This window comes from Tamandua tetradactyla, chromosome 15, assembly GCF_023851605.1.
Source record: "Tamandua tetradactyla isolate mTamTet1 chromosome 15, mTamTet1.pri, whole genome shotgun sequence".
NCBI lineage: Eukaryota > Metazoa > Chordata > Mammalia > Pilosa > Myrmecophagidae > Tamandua > Tamandua tetradactyla.
The window spans coordinates 67272334-67289378 of record NC_135341.1 but is presented as its reverse complement, the minus strand read 5'-3'; the positions used below and the strand labels follow the sequence as shown (position 1 = coordinate 67289378).

At 36.3% G+C, this 17045-nt stretch overlaps 1 long non-coding RNA gene across 2 annotated transcripts; it reads right to left on the bottom strand.

Annotated features, from left to right (window-relative positions):
- Window positions 1-46: 46 nt before the first annotated feature.
- LOC143658034 (uncharacterized) lies at window positions 47-16845 on the bottom strand. 2 transcript variants are annotated; one of them, XR_013163084.1, is made up of 5 exons: window positions 16732-16845; window positions 12190-12280; window positions 10364-11007; window positions 9726-9810; window positions 47-363 (listed from the first exon to the last, which is right to left on the bottom strand). It is a non-coding gene; the product is annotated as an uncharacterized LOC143658034 (long non-coding RNA). The 2 variants fall into 2 exon arrangements; XR_013163085.1 differs by having other exon boundaries at window positions 10605-11007.
- Window positions 16846-17045: the final 200 nt, after the last annotated feature.

Genomic DNA, 17045 nt, shown 5'->3' with positions numbered 1-17045 from the left:
TCTATGTGCTCAGGTTCAATATTCCATTCTGAATGTGTTAAAAAAAATAATAATAGCATTTACCTCTAAAGGCAAACTTTTCTGATGGATGATTACATTTCTCAATAGGTTTCTTTTTATTGAAAATGGATTTTTTTTTTTACCCACAACTTTCCTCAGTTTTCAAGAGGCTGTCTTTTAATTATGTCATTTCTCAATCTGAGGGCATTCGTAGTATTTGTTTAAATGTTATTGTTTGGGTTTGAATTGATCCTCTTGTTCAATTTCAGGGTTAGCATTTACAGAAACACAGAGTAAATTTCTCCTCCTGTTGCCTTGAGGATATTCATCAGAAACATCATGTTGTGCTTGATGGAGAGTCTCCTGATGAAAAGGTTCACAACACAAAACAAATTAATTTTTGGTAACAATCAATGGCACTACCCAATGCGTTTTCCCTTCCCCTTTCCTTTTCCATTATCTTTCTTTGTCCCCCAGCATCCCAATTCTCTTCATGTAGAAAATGGACTATAATTTATTTTTACAGAAATACTATAGCTACCTCTTGGTCTTAATTAAAACAAGGACTGTAGTTCATCTACAGATGATTCCTAATCTGGCTATGGATTCTCAGCGAATCATAGTTCAAACTGGAAAACAAAGAAAAAGGAAAATCGATCTCTCCAATTGTTAAAGAGAAATGGGACCTTCTGCCTATAAGGAGACAGAGCCTTACCCTAATCAACTTCCTTTTCTTCTCCATTTTTCTGTTGAAAAAAGTGGTGTGTGTATTGAAAGAGAGAAAGACATACTTAGTTGAAATTTGTTTTGTTGTGTCATGTTATTTCCACAATAACGGGTATATTATGAATCCACATGGGATGGCTAAATTATTTGTGGGTGTATTGCACACCAACTTTTTCATTGCTATTAATCTTGTTTAGCCCAGGAGACTTCCTTCATAGTACAATGGGAGTGTAGAAATAAAGTGTGGAGTTATTATGACATTGTTCTCCATTCAATACAAAATCAAGGGCAGCCAAGCTGACCTGAAATGGCCAATTTGCCGAGCTCAGCTTGTCGGAGTGATTTTGCATGTTGAAAACTATCTATTCAACTCACAAAGAACATTCCCTCTCACAAATACATATTTTGCATCCCTGTGCATTATTAACTATGTGCTGAGTGTTATTCTTAAATTGCTACAAGGAAATCAAATGACTCATGTTTCTGAAGCTTTGGTGATAGAAAGAAATAACTATGAATTCAGAACACAAAATCTAGCCTCTTACTATCACAAAAGGAACAAGTTTCTATCTCCTGTGCTCTTTAGCAGTTCTTGTAATCACAGTGTTCAAAAGGAAATGTCACTATTCTCCATATACTGACAAATGCCTACCAAAGAGAATGTTTGTGGCATAGGGTACAAAGTAGAGGTAGCACCTATTACCTGGAAATACAGTTATGCTTAAAGAATTTCCTCTTTCTTTCCAAAGAGCTAATATCATCTTCAAACTACAGTAAAGATCTCTCCAAGATGCATATTACCAGAGATCTTTCACGTGTCAGGATAGAGTCTTTCTGGTAATGACTCTGAATGAGGAACAAGAAATGGGGGTGAGGTGGGGGGAGGGTCACAAGAATAAAAGGAAGAGAATGAATTCAGAGATTCAGAAAATACACCCAGTTGAACCATCAGTGGCTTCCCTCATGTCACAATTCTTTCATTTTTTTTGAATGGGGAAATGACTAATTTTTCCTTTAATTATAAAGATTCCAAGAGTGTAGGTCATCTATGCAATGGTTTCTATTAAGAGTCTTTCAAAATTTCGTTCTGCTTGGCTTTCACGTAAATGTGCTAACATTACCATAGAAAGCTCCACTAAATTAAGATATTATTATAGCTAAATGTTACAGGTGTTACATTATATGTCATGATAAAAGGTTATTCATTAGTTCAAGCAATCTTTCTACCTTCATTACTAAGAAGTAACAATGGTTTTTTTTTTGGTTTTATAATTATGACCTAATTGTTCATTTTCCTAATGTTAGCCCTTAAGAAAATATAACGAATGTGATGATAAGAATGCTTCTTCCCTAGTTAAATAGAAGAAGGAAAACAGAATAATGTTTTTCTTTTTGAACTTGTTTCTTCTCTGTAAGATGGGCTGATAACAATTGAACCTATCTTCGAAGGATATGTGAGACTCAAGTATGATAGCATAGGTCGTCACGTATGTATACTTTTTAAAGTGTAAAGTGTCATTACTGTGATCTTCTTAAATTATTCAAGCATTTGCCTTTGAGGATTTATAACCAGATTTTCCCAAACAAGCACCAGAGACTGAGGTTTTATATAGTTCTTTAGATATGCACACACAATCTATGATACAAGCATGAGTCTTTAAATAATTGCAAATTATTTGAAAGAGGGAAAATACTATAAATACAGAGATATTTGATATCACTTGGTTATTGACACTATGGGAAAACAGGTGCAACACTCAGGTGAATCTTGCCTTCTCTTCAGCCATCCTAAAGTGGTAAGATCACTGGCACCCACGTAATTCCTAAAGCTCACAATCTCGCAAGGTGTCCGAGACTAAAGCTAATTTTCCCTGAGGTAGCCATGCATTTTGTTAGGGAATGTCTAAAGATCAGGGACCTGGGACTTTTAAAGAGGATGCTGCAGAAAGGAAATGGGAACTAAGTGGACAGTGAAATCTGGAGAGAAGCAGCCAGGAGAACACAGTCATCCTCAGCTGAAGTCTGGAACAGCTTCTGTAAAACTAAGGGCCAACCAATTGGGACAGAACTCCCACCTCCTTCTCGTCACACCCTTCTGTTCTGAGGTCTCCCTGACCATGCAGGAGAGGCTCTTATCTACCCCTGGCAGACCTGATTGTTTGGTCTAAGGAGGCAAGAGTTGCCAGAGAAGGGACATATCTTATCTCTCTCCAACCTTATCCAGAAGAGAAGTGACTAGAAGTTTGTCCATTCTCCTGCCTCATGAGTTTCCCCAGGCAGAATTATCACCTACTGACAGCAATTCCAGTGTCCAACATGGCCTGGGGAAACTTTTCAATTTCATCTTGAGCTGCTTCCCTCTGGACTCACTGCAGTCAAATTCATACCATCTTTCTGCTCACTTTTCAAAAATGCTAGCTCTTTTCCCCCCTTAGAACACGCTTTCTGTTTTCTCAGGGAATGTTGCTCTTTCTGTGTTTTGTATGACTGGCTGCTTCTCATCATCACAAATGAGTAGGTTAATGGACTAGAGTAGAGAGATTAATAATAGGTCCATGTATATATAAACACAGCATGGTATAAAATAAGGCTGGAATTCACACTTTGAGAAGAAAGGATGGACTATTAAAGAAATGAAATTGGGATACTTAACTATACACTTTGGAGAAAAGAGCAGTTTCCAAAAATAAATTCAGGTGAAATAACATCAATACAAATAAGCATTAGAAAATAAAGGGAATCTGGTTTGGTTTTTTTTTTTTTGGTTTTTTTTTTTAGCACTCAAGTAGGAAGGGCCCTGTTACATGAAAACAAATCACAAAAACCTTGATATAGTATATCAAAAATAAAATAGTTCCATAGGATAAAAGCACCATAAATAAAGGTAAAATATAAGCGGCACACCTAGAGAAAGTGTTTGCCGTTTATCATTCCAGGTCATAATATCCAGAAAATACAAAGACTCCCCACAGATGAGACGACAACAACAAAAGCCCAATTTTCAAGTGACAAAATAAACTTTAAAATTCACATAATAAGAATCTAAAATGGTCAATGAACGTAGGAAAGGATTCTTAAACCAGTTTTCATCAGGGAATTGCAAATTATAGCAACAATTAAAAAGTCAAAATTTAACAATAAAAAGGGGAACAATTTATAATCGGGTTTGGCAAGGGAATGAATAGATGGGAATTCTCAGGTACTGCTTATAGGAGTGGATTTTTAGTGCATGTGTATATGTGTGTGTGTGAGTTTTAGAATTTGTCATTATTCCTCAAAACATTAAATGGGCATGCCATTTTGTCCCAGGAATATCATTTCTAGCTACTTATCATAATTAGCAATTAAAAGGTACTACAGAGTTCATTAGTTAGAGTTTATGAAAAAGCACTTACACTTTAATAATGAAAAAATTTGTTTCAGGAGGAAAGTCTTTCCTAAATGGAAAAATGACTAAAAGGAAATAAAGCACAAAAAAAATGCTAAATGTGGTAGACTTATTAAGATAGTTCTTAGTAGATTCTTTATATTTTTTGTATTTTCCATATTTTCTCCAATGAATGTCTATTTAGTTTTACAATTGAAGCATACGTAATTTGTTAGTGAAAATAAACAATCCAATTTAAAATTGCTGATAGTACTTATTCACATCAAAATATCTTTCATTCAGACTTTCTGCTATTACTCTACATTAACCTCGCAGAAATGAATGAGTTCTCAGAGTGATTTAACATCTTAAACATGGCACTTGAAAACCATCCATTTCCTCCACTCCACCTCTAGAAAGAAAAAGAGGCAGAGGGAGAGAAAGGGGTAGGGGGAGCTCCTATTCTCAAAATAACAAGTTTTTTTTTTTTTATATGCTGTATATTGGAGTCACATTTCATTTTTTCCATGTGAGTATTCCATTATTGCAGCACCATTTGTTGGATTTTTGTTTGTTTCTTTGTTGTGCTTGTTAATTTGGGGGGAGGTGCATGGACCGAGAATCAAACCTGGGTCTCCACATGGCAGGTGAGAAGTCTACCACTGAACTATGCTTACAACAGAAGATCAACTTCATTTTGATTTCAGGAATATTGCCTCAGAAGATTCTCAAATATCACTTTTGCTTCGTTTCCATTTGAAAGCCTGTTATTGCAGGCTTGGAAGAGTCCCATCAGCATAAGCAATCTCAAGCCTCAGAAATCAGTAGTATCGTTGTCAATATTGCCTGTTGATTGAATGGAGCCTGAGTGTTTGATTCATCTTTGGCACATGCTGACTTTCATCTCTTCCTCTCTTCTGTGGCATGGTGATGCCTGCAGGCTGTAAAGCACCCAGCACATGGTGGACACCCTGATAAATATTAAATGGTGACGATGGTAACGACAGAGCAGAACCCTGTCTTTGCAGCTGTACAATTCTTCCCTTACATTGAGTGCTTCCTCAGACAGCTGTCACATCCTAGTTTGCAGAGGCAGAGATCCCTTGCCAAATTAAAGCTTGAGAGGAGCCCATTACATCCTCTTGTCAATGTGGGAGTGTAAGATGTGAAAGCCTACAGGCATAGATGTCACTCAGAGACACATCTATTTGATAAATACTGTCTTAAGAGCCAATTCATATTGACTACCTGGCCAATTCAATCAGTTTACAGCCATCTGTCACAGAGAGTTTATGTGATGCCCAAGATACTGGTCAATTCTAGGGGGCAAAATAACCCAATCCATCTGAGACCTTTTAATCAACACATTTAGCTGAGTAGTTGTATTAATCTGATAATGTGTGTTTAAGAAATAATTTTTTAATGAATTCATTTTTGAGTGACTGAATATACCAATCTTCATCATTGATTTATTAAAGAAAATGCAATATTTTCTGAAGACTAGAATTTGCTAGGTACTATGCTCCTCATGAATTTCTCATTTAATATTCTAAAAAATCTCACAACGTGGTACTAATATTATACTTTTATACTCTTGGAAAAGAAAAGGTCAAGGAAATGTAAGTAATTGTCACAAACCACAAAGTAAGAGGCAGTCTGTGGATTGCATTTCAGTTCCATTTGACTCCATAATTTTCACAGGCTCTTTTGGAAGTACTACTATAATGGAAAGAACATGCTGGCAATACTATTTTTCATTCATTTATGAATTTTAAAAATGTGCACCGTTTCTGATTCAGGTCTATCTAGAAATTAGCATAATAGAAAAGTAAGGAAAATTCCAAGTTCATGTACTTCAAGCTAGTAATTCCACCTCTTATAACCGTTTCGAAAATTTCAAATTACAATAAAACTTACAGATTAGAAAATGCCCATCCCCAATAATAAAGGAATGGTTTAAAACCACAGGTTGGAATATTCTTAAGCCATTAAAATAGAGGATTATGAAGACTAATAAACTAAAATGCTTACTATATAATAGAAAATAAGAAAAGCATGTATGTAAATTGGCTGACTAATAATGTTTTAAAAAAGCTGAATAGTAAAAACAACTAAAAAATGCAACAAAATGATACAGATGTTAGGTTGTTGAGATTATGGGTGTTTTCTTTTATGTTTCATTAATTTCTAAAAACTAGTCATGTTAATTTTATAATAAAAAGGAAACTTCAAAAGAGATGCACTAGCTATTAAATCAGGTCAGTTTCTCTGTTTGAAATGGTGGTCATACTAAACAGTGATTGCAAAAGTGAAAATGAGCAATATTTTTTCTTTCTCAAATAGCTAATTCATCAAAATAGAGCATTCACAATTTACCAAAAGAACGAATAAAAGATACTCTGGTAAATCACTGTCTGGATTCATTTGCACAATATTTTCTGTGATCACATATTTCCAATAGTGTACTGGATGAAAAGTTATTTTTTAAAAGGGAGAGAATTTTAGTAAGTTTGACTATGATTATTTACAATTTCTTATTTACATAGTTTACAGTACCATACATTCTAATTAACTTATTCCATCACTAGCACATTGAAATTGCTTTTAAGACACTAACTCAAAAAAACAAATATTGTCAAATTCTGCACTTAGTCATGCAGCTATAAATTTCATTGTCTTTCTTATGAGGTTAAGGAGTGTACAATTAATACAGTAATTTTAATCCATGAATTCATGAGACATTTCCTAACCTTTCTTTGATTTTTATTAAATTGCATAATAAACTAGATTGTAAAGACAGGCCACATCATGAAGAAAAATAATTATCACCTTGTCCTGGCCATGGAAACATTCATATAAGAGCTCCCCATAGTAAGTAGGGAGTAGGGAGGGGTTGCCACGAATCCTTGACAGTCCAACTCAGGGCTCTAGAGAAGTGTCCTGAAGTTAAAAAGGTGGACAACAGAAGATGGCCAGCCCTTTGTGAGAGCAGGAGGACTGAAAAAACTCTGTTTTTGCAGTGAATTGGTTTTTTTTTTTTCTGCATGGACAAACACAGGGAATTGAACCCGGGTCTCCAGCATGGCAGGTGAGAACTCTGCCTGCTGAGCCACCGTGGCCCACCCTGAATTGCTTTTTAAAGGACTAATTTACCCTATCTTTAAATGCTGGAAACTTCTGACTTTCATTCTCTAAAACAAGTCATTTACAATGTACAGTGAAGTTTTTGAATTAGAAATGCTTGTTTAAATTAAACGTTTATAAGACATAAGGAATTTTTTTCTTATTCAAATTGAAAAAATACTGTTATTGATGTCCCATGGTTCACAGAGTTATGTCTGTCTGTCTGTCTATCCACCCATCCTTTGAACTATCTGCCTGTCCGCCTGCTTACTTGCCTATCTGTCCATCTGTCTGTATATCTATCCATCCATCCATCCATTCATCCATCCATCCATCCATCGTGCCATCCATCCATCGTGCCATCCATCCATTTATTTGCTTTTATTTCCTGGGCGCTGTCACTCTCCCCATTCATATTCTGAAAATAAGCATATTCATTCTGTCTGCACCAAAGAGTCACAACAGTTTGTGATATGAAATTAGCTTTTTTCCTACCTTCAAACTGCGAATTTCTTAAAATAGTTTAACAACTCATTTGCCCAACTGCAAATATCAAAACAATGATTTGCATTTGTTTCAATTAGCCTCTCGTCCTCTTGGAATACCCATAAAAAGAGCTACCACATTTGTGGGTAAAATAATCTTTCTGTGTCATTCTAAGGTTTGACTATTAGCATAAATATTGCTATGAAGATAATTAATAGGGGCTGACTGCTTTACATACAAAATAGACAGATTTGATTTCTCATTCAGACATGGTAGTTTATACTATCCCATTGCTGATTTAAAATGCAATGGTTGAGGTATAGGTACAGATAAAATTGAGTTATATCAAGGTGTTGTGTGTCACTGTGCTAGCCAGGGTATCTTATGTAATTTGTCTGGTTTGGTGTTTATGAAACAGTCCATCTGGCACAATATGCCTCTAAGACAGAAGGTGCTGGTATATTAAAGATGTGAGCGTCTCACACATGACTATTTACCCATTTATTATTTCAACAGAAGGGAAGACAATCTTCAGAAAACAGTGAAGAGATTTAGCAAAGTCAGACATTTGACTCAGACATAAATTTGAGGATTACTACATTCATAATACATCAAGATAGTTTAATTGGAAGTGGGATTTTCTTTTGAAACTAAAAACAAACAAATCCCAGAGAAATTTTCTTTCTGTTTATGGAAATTGTATCTTTCTCTTTGCTTGGCCGATTTTCATTTTAGGAGAAAAGGACTTATAAAACAAGACACGTGATGTCGCAACAAGATGTGTTAAGTGAGCAAATGTTAAGACAGAGTCCAAGAAAGGAAACACCTCATTATAGACCCAGCTCTCTCATTAAAAACAAAAGGATCACTAAATGATCTGTGATTGTATTTCATGGATCTTTTAACAAATTGCAGTGACTATTACCTTAGCATGCACTCCACCGCAGTTTAAAAATTGTGCAGCGGGCACAGTTTTTTTTTTGCATCAACCCCAGGGTGATGAGTTATATAGTTGAAAGAAGGAAATGACATTTTTCCATTGACAGAGAGAAAGTTAAATGCCCTATTTGATGTCCTGGGAATAATGAAGATGTTGAAATGAAGAGGACACTAATATTCTCAAAAATACTGACGTTGTAACTATTATTTGATAATCTACTATGTAGGAGATATCTAACCTGGCAACTCACCCATATCTCATTTAATTCTTAAAACAAACCTTATGAAGATGCAATTATCATCACATTCTGTCTATGAGGAAATTAAGGGTAAGAGAGGTTAAACAATTATTCAGGATGGCTTCACTCCCAGGGATGTCTGAATCCAAATCCTATCTATGTTCTTTCTGTTGAGATTCTGGAACACTCCAGGCAAAAGTCACACTGTAGGAATATCATAACATATGAATAAAAATATTTTAAATTTCTTCCTTCTGGGTGGACTGTTCGATCTTAGTTCCCTGAGTTGAAATTTGAAGAGTACAGCTAACAGAAACCCAATTACTTTACCTCTAAAATGCATCGCAAAAGATCTGCACCTCTAGCAGGACATTTATTCCTGAATTTCACATCTTCTTACTCCAACACATTACACTTTCATGTCTTTTTTAATGCCTACAAGAATTTATACTCCATACTGCCTCCATTTTTCTCTCTGCCAAATGGTGCACCCTTTAAACATTTCTACGCTTTATAAAACCTCTTTATGATAATAAAATTGGAGTTGCATCTTATTTTTTCCCTCATTTTTAGCTTCTCATGTCTTTTTACTATCCATTGTTGCCATTTCTCACCCATAATTCACAGAAAGATAACTTATTTGTCAGACCTGTAGAAAAGAAACTTTGTTTTTAATTGTCAATAGTTTTCTAAGTGCCCTTTCTTCCTCCTAGGTTTTTCCCTCCTGGCTCCACATCACCTCCAATCACTCTGCTATGCATAACACTCAAGATCTCACATAATAAGAAAAGAGCAATAATATCTTATACACTAGGAACAATATTCCTTATGAACTATGGTCTTACTTTCTCAGAAATAATATTCAACTGCCTCTCAAATACAGTAGGAAGGAATAGGTCTCTGGTCTGTTATTTCTTCGCTGTTTCATATCTTTAAAAAAAAAAAGAAAAAGGAAAAAGAAGGTTCAGGTTCTCTGTTCCTCCCTTTTCAATAGACAGTTGCATCTGCTCATGCAATGCCAGCTGCATCCCTGAGACACCATGGTGTAGGTCAGATTAGATTGATTTGGCCATATTAGCCACCTGCTTTTTAGTCCAGCAAAGTGCAGGTTGTTGCCATCCATGACCCCTTCACTGACACCAACTACAAAGTCTTCATGTTCCTGTATGATTCTGCCCATTGCAAGTTCATTGGCAGCAATAAGGCTGAGACAGGGAGTTTCCATCAATGGGAAACCCATTTCTATATTCCAGGGGTGAGATGCTGCCAATAGCACATGGAGTGATGCTGGTGCTGAATGTAATATTGGCTCCACTAATGTCTTCACTACCTTCAGAAGACAGGGGCTCACTTAAAGGGTGGAGCCAAATGAGTTACCATCTCTGACCCTTCAACTGATGTCCTCATGCTTATGATGGGTGTGAACCATTAGAAGTATAACTCCCTCAAGATTGTCAGCAGTGCTTCCTGCACTACCAAGTACCTGGCCTCCTTGTCAAGGACATCCATGACAACTTCAGCATCATGAAGTGATCCATGTCCACAATTGGTACCGTCACTGTCACTAAGGAGACTATGGACAACCCGTTCATGAAACTGAGCCGTGATCATCAAGGGGCTGCCCAGAACATCATATCCTTATCTGCCAGTACTGCCAAGGCTATGGGCAGGATCATCCCTGAGCTTAAACAGAAGCTCGCTGGCATGGTCTTCTATGCCCCCACCTAATGTGTCTGTCATGGATCTTCCTTGTCATGTGAAGAAAGTGGCCAAATATGATCATAACGAGAAGGCAGTGAAGCAGGCATCCAAAGGTCCGTATCCTGGACTACCCTGAGGTTCAGGTTGTCTCCTGCAATTCTAACTTGTTCTTCTGCCTTTGATGCGGGGGCTGTCATTGCCCACAGCAATTACTTTGTCAAGCTCAGTTTCTGGTGTGGCAGTGAATTTGGCTACAGCAACAGAATGGTGGACTTCTAAGGTGTGTAAGAGTCTCCCGGACCACTGGTGACAACAATAGTGCGAGAGGAAGAGGGAGGCAGTCAGCTGCTGGGGAGTCCTTGCTCCAACTCAGTCCCCCAACACTGAGAATCCTCCATCTTTCGCATGGTCTCCATTCCAGGCTCCCTGAAAAAGGAAAGAGGCTTAGAGAGCCCTACCTTGTCTTGTACCTTCAATAAAGTACATTTTCCCAACCAAAATAATAATAATAATAATAAATAGGTTCAAGAAGATCTTCCAAAAGCAAATTCACCAGTCTCTAATAAGCTTTAGCTACACTCTTTTTGATTTTCATTTCTTTATATAAAATTTAAATAAAGTGAAATATACAAATCATAAGCGAATTTTATTCAATGTTACTTAGTTAACCAACATTCTGATCAAGATATAAAACATTTCCATTACTCCAGAAAGTTCCCATACGTTCCCTAAAACCAATACCCACTTCCATAAATGACCAGTATTCAGCATTCTAATTTCTAACACCATAGATAAGTTTTTCCTGCTCTTGAATTTTATATAAATTGAATCATATTATATGCATTACTTTGTATCTGGCTTCTGTTTCTCAACATAACATTTTAAATACTCATGTTTTACATGTCATTGATTCTTTGCATTGCTAAGTAGTGGTCCATTGCATGAATATACCACAATTTGCTTTTTCATTCACCTATTGTTGGATATTTGGTTTCCACTTTTTGTATATTTGTAAATTTTGTAAAATTTTTTAAGGACAAAGGATTACTATATTAACTTTTTAAAAATGGTCTGGAAAAGTTGCTTTATAGTCTTATTTTTATTTTACTTTTAAAATTTTACACTTACTTTCTTCCTACCAGGAATGCATGTTTTCATTTTTTCATTAGATAACTCTGTTCTTTTCTGCTAGACTCCAAGTATCGCAAAGGCAAGAATTGTATCTATTCATCTCTCTTCTGTTGCCCAATACATGGCAAATGTAAGATCTCAGTAAATAGTAGCTAAATTAAATTATGCCAAAACACTTCTTAAAACAATTCCCTGGAGAAGTTTATTTTAATACACAAATAACCTTTTAGAGTTCACAAACATCCTTCTGTGCTCTGTCCTTTCTGTGATATAGGTTTGAGTGTCTAAGGATTTGTATGTCTCTGCTATCCTTCTTAGATATTCTGGCTTGTATTTCCTTAGTGAAACTCCATTGGTACCTTCACATGGTCATTTCCCACTAAATATTGGTGCTTCATTAACCTAATTCCAAAATGTTATGGACTCACATCCATTCACACAAACGCATACACACACACACACCATTGTGTTTCTTACTTGTTCAAATGCCTTGTTTTTCACCTCAGAGGAGAAGGCTGGAATAACTCCTGTCATTCAGATCCCCATCTCCTCATGAGATTTTTTTTCCCTGAAGGAAGAAGATAAAATGTGAATGAACAGGGGGAAAAAATTAGAAAACTAAATCCTAATATTGAACAAAAGCAACATAAATCAGAAGATGCTGCAGTACCCCAAACTGGCTTCTAACCCATATATTTTTGATTTTCAAAATCTTATTATAGAATGGGCAACAGTAACTCAGTGCCAGAATTCTCGCCTGCCATGCGGGAGACCCAGGTTCGTTTCCCGGTGCCTGCTCACAGAAACAAAAACAAAAACAAAACAAAACAAACAAATCTTATTATAAAAGAATCACAAAAAAGCTTGGAAAAAATCTTCCAATAAATTAAAGTTGAATCTTACCATTATATGTGCCTAAATGCTACCATTTCTGTCCTCTCGAAATGACACATAAATGATTGAGCCTTATATCACCCAAATAGTTCTTAAATTTTAGTATGCAAAAGAAAAACCTAGGGATTGTGTGAAAAATGGGGATCCCCAAGCCTCACATCCCATCCCAGTGTTCTATTTTGGGAACTATGGCAAAGCAATTGCATTTGAAATAAATGCACAAAGTGTGGTCCATGGACCGGCAACATCAGGATCATCTCAGAACCTTGTAAGAAATGCAGCATCTTTGGTCTGAACCTGGACCTGCTAAATCAGGATCTACATTTTAAGAAAATTCCCAGGTGGTTTTGGTATGTCCCTTAAATTTTGAGAAGTAGCTGCTTTAGATAATAGGCACACTGTAAGAGACTAGTTATAAAACCAACTAGTAATGGTGATCTTGTTGACTCATCATTATTTCTCTTTTCTTAGAATATGCTGATTTTATAGTAACACAATATAAAAGAACAAAAATATTTAACATTTCCTGAGCACTCAAAATGCATCTAATCCCATGCAAAATGCTTCACATGAGTTTAAGAATAAAGTCGAGCTTTCACACAAAATGGCACAGGAGAGGGCTGCAGGACAGCTCAAACCAGGGGAGCAGAGAATCTCTGATGTAATCCTAGAATTGGTGCCAAAAAGGTAGAAACAAGTTTAAATAAATAATGAAATAATGAAATAATAATTTCAAGGTCATTGAAATGTCAAGTGGGAACCTTCCGCGGGAAATTTGAATTAGCTAGGCTATTGGGATAGGTTGTAACTTTGAAGTAGCCAATTAGCGGAGAAACCCGGAGGGACCTGTGGGTTAGGCTTAGGAGATAGATATCATTGCTCTCAGTTGCTCGGCGCGCCAGCCACTATTTTTCACATGGGCGCCCATAGTGCAAGATCGTGAATACTTTTCTTCACTGTAATCTTGTGAGCATTTATTCTCTTTCAGGTATGGCCTTCTTTCTAACAACAAAAACTTCATTTCATGGTCCTAATAGAAACATTGCAAGATAAAATGGGAAAAAAAGCATGTCCTGAGTGATGGGACGTGCCTGGCTCTCTGACCTTCTAATAACATAATGGTAGCTATGTTGTAGTAACTCTGATCATTAGATTGCAACTGCAGAAATAATGTCTCCACTGCAGAATATGGTGAGAAGTGAAATTAGGAACACCCATGAAATGATTTGGCAAGTAGAAGGTGCTCAAATGTATTTGGTCCTACTCCCTTTCTTCAAATAAGAAGTTACCCCAAATACACTGCCCTCCATGAGATACTGATTTGTTATAATTCTCTTAGTTCCTTTAATGCTGTTAAAATCATGAATATATTCCTTTTCATCATAGTGTATGTTTTCCCATATTCTGAGTGATATATTTTGCTCTCGATCTGCCAAAGAACGTTCTACCATTCTCATGATTTGAATCTGTTGTATAATGTGTTGTTTTTCCACTGTGATCCCTCTTGTGTGCAGTTTATTTTGTGTTCTCTCAGTTTTCAACCTAATGACTGAGAAAGCTGCAAGTAATAAAGCTAGACTCCCCTCCCCCCAGACAAATAGTAGAACCATATTAGGCTAAGTGTTAGACAATTGTGGAGGAAATAGATGGTAGATACAGTAACAATCATCCAGCAATCAAAGATAAGTGAACTTTTGACATTATGAAGTCACCTTAAGCTCTGCTGCCTCCTAGGGAGTTGATTGACAGTTGTATGAATGGAGTTGGAAGAATCCAGAACTGCGGGCAGGTCATGATTTACAGTAAGACAGGAATGGGAGATAATTCAACAAAGTAACTCTGACAACCAAGCTCCACTGTGACTGGATGATGATAGTGTTAGCACTAATTCAGTTGGCGTTCCCATTTTCATAAATGCATTTTCTAAAGTGGGGTTTGGTATGGATCTCTTTTTCTTTAACCAACTTGCTGCTGCAAATAAACTCCTGAGAAGGAAAGGTACTGGAGAGATTGTACTCAAATTGTTAGTGTACTAAGGTGATTAAGAACTTGAACCTGAATCCATTTATACAGAGTTGTGCAAAATAATGAAACATTTTCCGAATATGACTACAAAAACTTTTATGACCACCCGCTATTGCAGTAAACCAATTGTCTTTCTTGTAATTTAGAGATTTGCTCATACTTCTACTGTGAAAACTTTTTGTTTCACTTAAGGCGGGGACCCTAACCTGTTTGTGTGTTTTTCTGCAGCAAGTACCACAATGCCTAATATAGAAGAGGTCTTCAAAAGGTTGTGTTTTGTTTTGATTTTTGCATGGGCAGGCACTAGGAATCCAACCTGGGTCTCTGGCATGGCAGGCAGGCGAGAACGCTTCCTGATGAGCCACCGTGGCCCCTTCAAAAGGTATTTGATGAACAGAACTAAACTTGGAAGACAAACTACAGGATCTGAGATTTTCTGGCCCAGAGAAGAATGAGATATTAAAATATAAACCTCCTTTATATCATAATTCTTTATCATATATAAATATTTTAACTGTGAACATTGAGTGATTATTGTCCTAAATTAGGTAAAAGATGATTTACCATATACCAAGGATTCTCATCAATTATGTTGGCACTGTTCCACCAAAACTTGTGAGACAAGGAAACACATCCTTTGAAGAGATGGTAAAACCTTGTTTAGGGGTATTAAAAAACACAGATATGTATACACATACATACACACATATAAAAATGGTTTAAGTAGAATATAATCTTTTCTGGAGAAAATGGAAGAGACTGGCTTCTTTTTAAAAATAAAAGTAACACAGGTACTTAAACACTTTAGAAGATTAAATAAGATAGAAAATTATCTTTAACTGTCCTACAACCAAAGACAACTTGCTAGGCAAAGTACCATTTCATGTGGTTGAATTGTACACTATGAGACTCCCAATTCTCTTCATGCATCAATCCTTTCTTTTCATTATCACTATATTGACTTAATTCGTGACATATACCTGTCATGTTATTTAACATTTGATGGGAGCTTAGCTAGAATTTGGAAGTTAGTGATCCCTGGGTAAAGCCCCACCTATATACGTATTCTGGAATACAAGACACCATAAATATGAGTAAGTTTTAATGTTTCAGTAAAGTTTCATAAGTTTTACATGAAGATCTTGCATATTTTTGTTTTATTAAATTTCAGTGACTAATGGTATTTGACAGAATGCTAAGGTTCATAAGGAAGATCTTCAGTGAAGAAATGATTTTTCTTGTTAACACAACATTTTCTATGCAACAATTTCATTCATTCAGCTATTTAAAAATATTTACTCAGTGAACACCAGCTGTAAAATATCAGGTAAGTGGTAGAAATACATCAAAGAAAATGCAAACAAAGACCCTGCCCTTTGGAGAAAATTTTCTAAAAGTGTGGGCATTTGATTAATTACCTACGTACTCAATTATTCATAATATTTCTAATAAAAAGTGAGTCATAATCCAACAACTGATAGAAGGCTAGAGTGGCTGGAATAAAGAAAGGAACCATGATCAAAGATGAGGAAGGTGAGGTGGGAAGGGGCAGATTATGGAAGGGCAGGAGGACATGAGCAATGTAAAGCCAGTGAAGCATTTTAGGTGTAATAAATTTTCATCTTCATAGGCTCACTATAGCTGCTTTCAGGGGTGGGTGGGAATTTCATCCCTACTTTTATGACAAACTAGATATTCATAGAAATATCTCCTGGGTCAGGGAAACAAAATTGCTTGATAACTTACTCAAAACTTCTTAAAGCATGTTTGAGCTTATGGGAAAGTAAAAAACTTACTCCCAGGCTGGAAATAAGAAGGTGTAAATGGAAGCTTTAAGGCCTCATTTGGGCTCAAAAGCAATAGCCAATCCCTAGCAGTACTGAAGTTGAGTTCTAGAGATCCATGCACAGGTCAATTTATCCAAGCAAGGTGGGGAATCATAGGAACCCCCATAAATAAAGCAAGGACCTTGGAGGTGAATTAGAAATAATCCACTACCTTGAGATACATTTGAGGCATACTCACCTCTCTTGACTCTGGATCTAGAATACAGAAAGAAAATTCTCTCCTGAGGATCACTAAGTAACCATCTACACTCACCCAAGTTGGGGACTGAAATTCAATCTATCCAAGGCCAAATTGAAATATGGGTTGTTATTCTCCCATGGCTTCCAGAAGTATTTGTACTTCCACTCTGAAAGATCACACTTAAAACCCAGCTTGCAAAATGTTACTATAGATAAACTTCAATGGAATTTGAACTCACAATTTAAAAGAAAAAAATCACTAGTGACATCATCAAGATGTTGGTTGTAAGGTTTTCCCCATGATTGTTCCCCCTTATAGACAGCTAAATGATAGGGCAGATTCATCTCTCTTAGAACCCTGTTGGACAGTTGAGACTGGGGAATGTT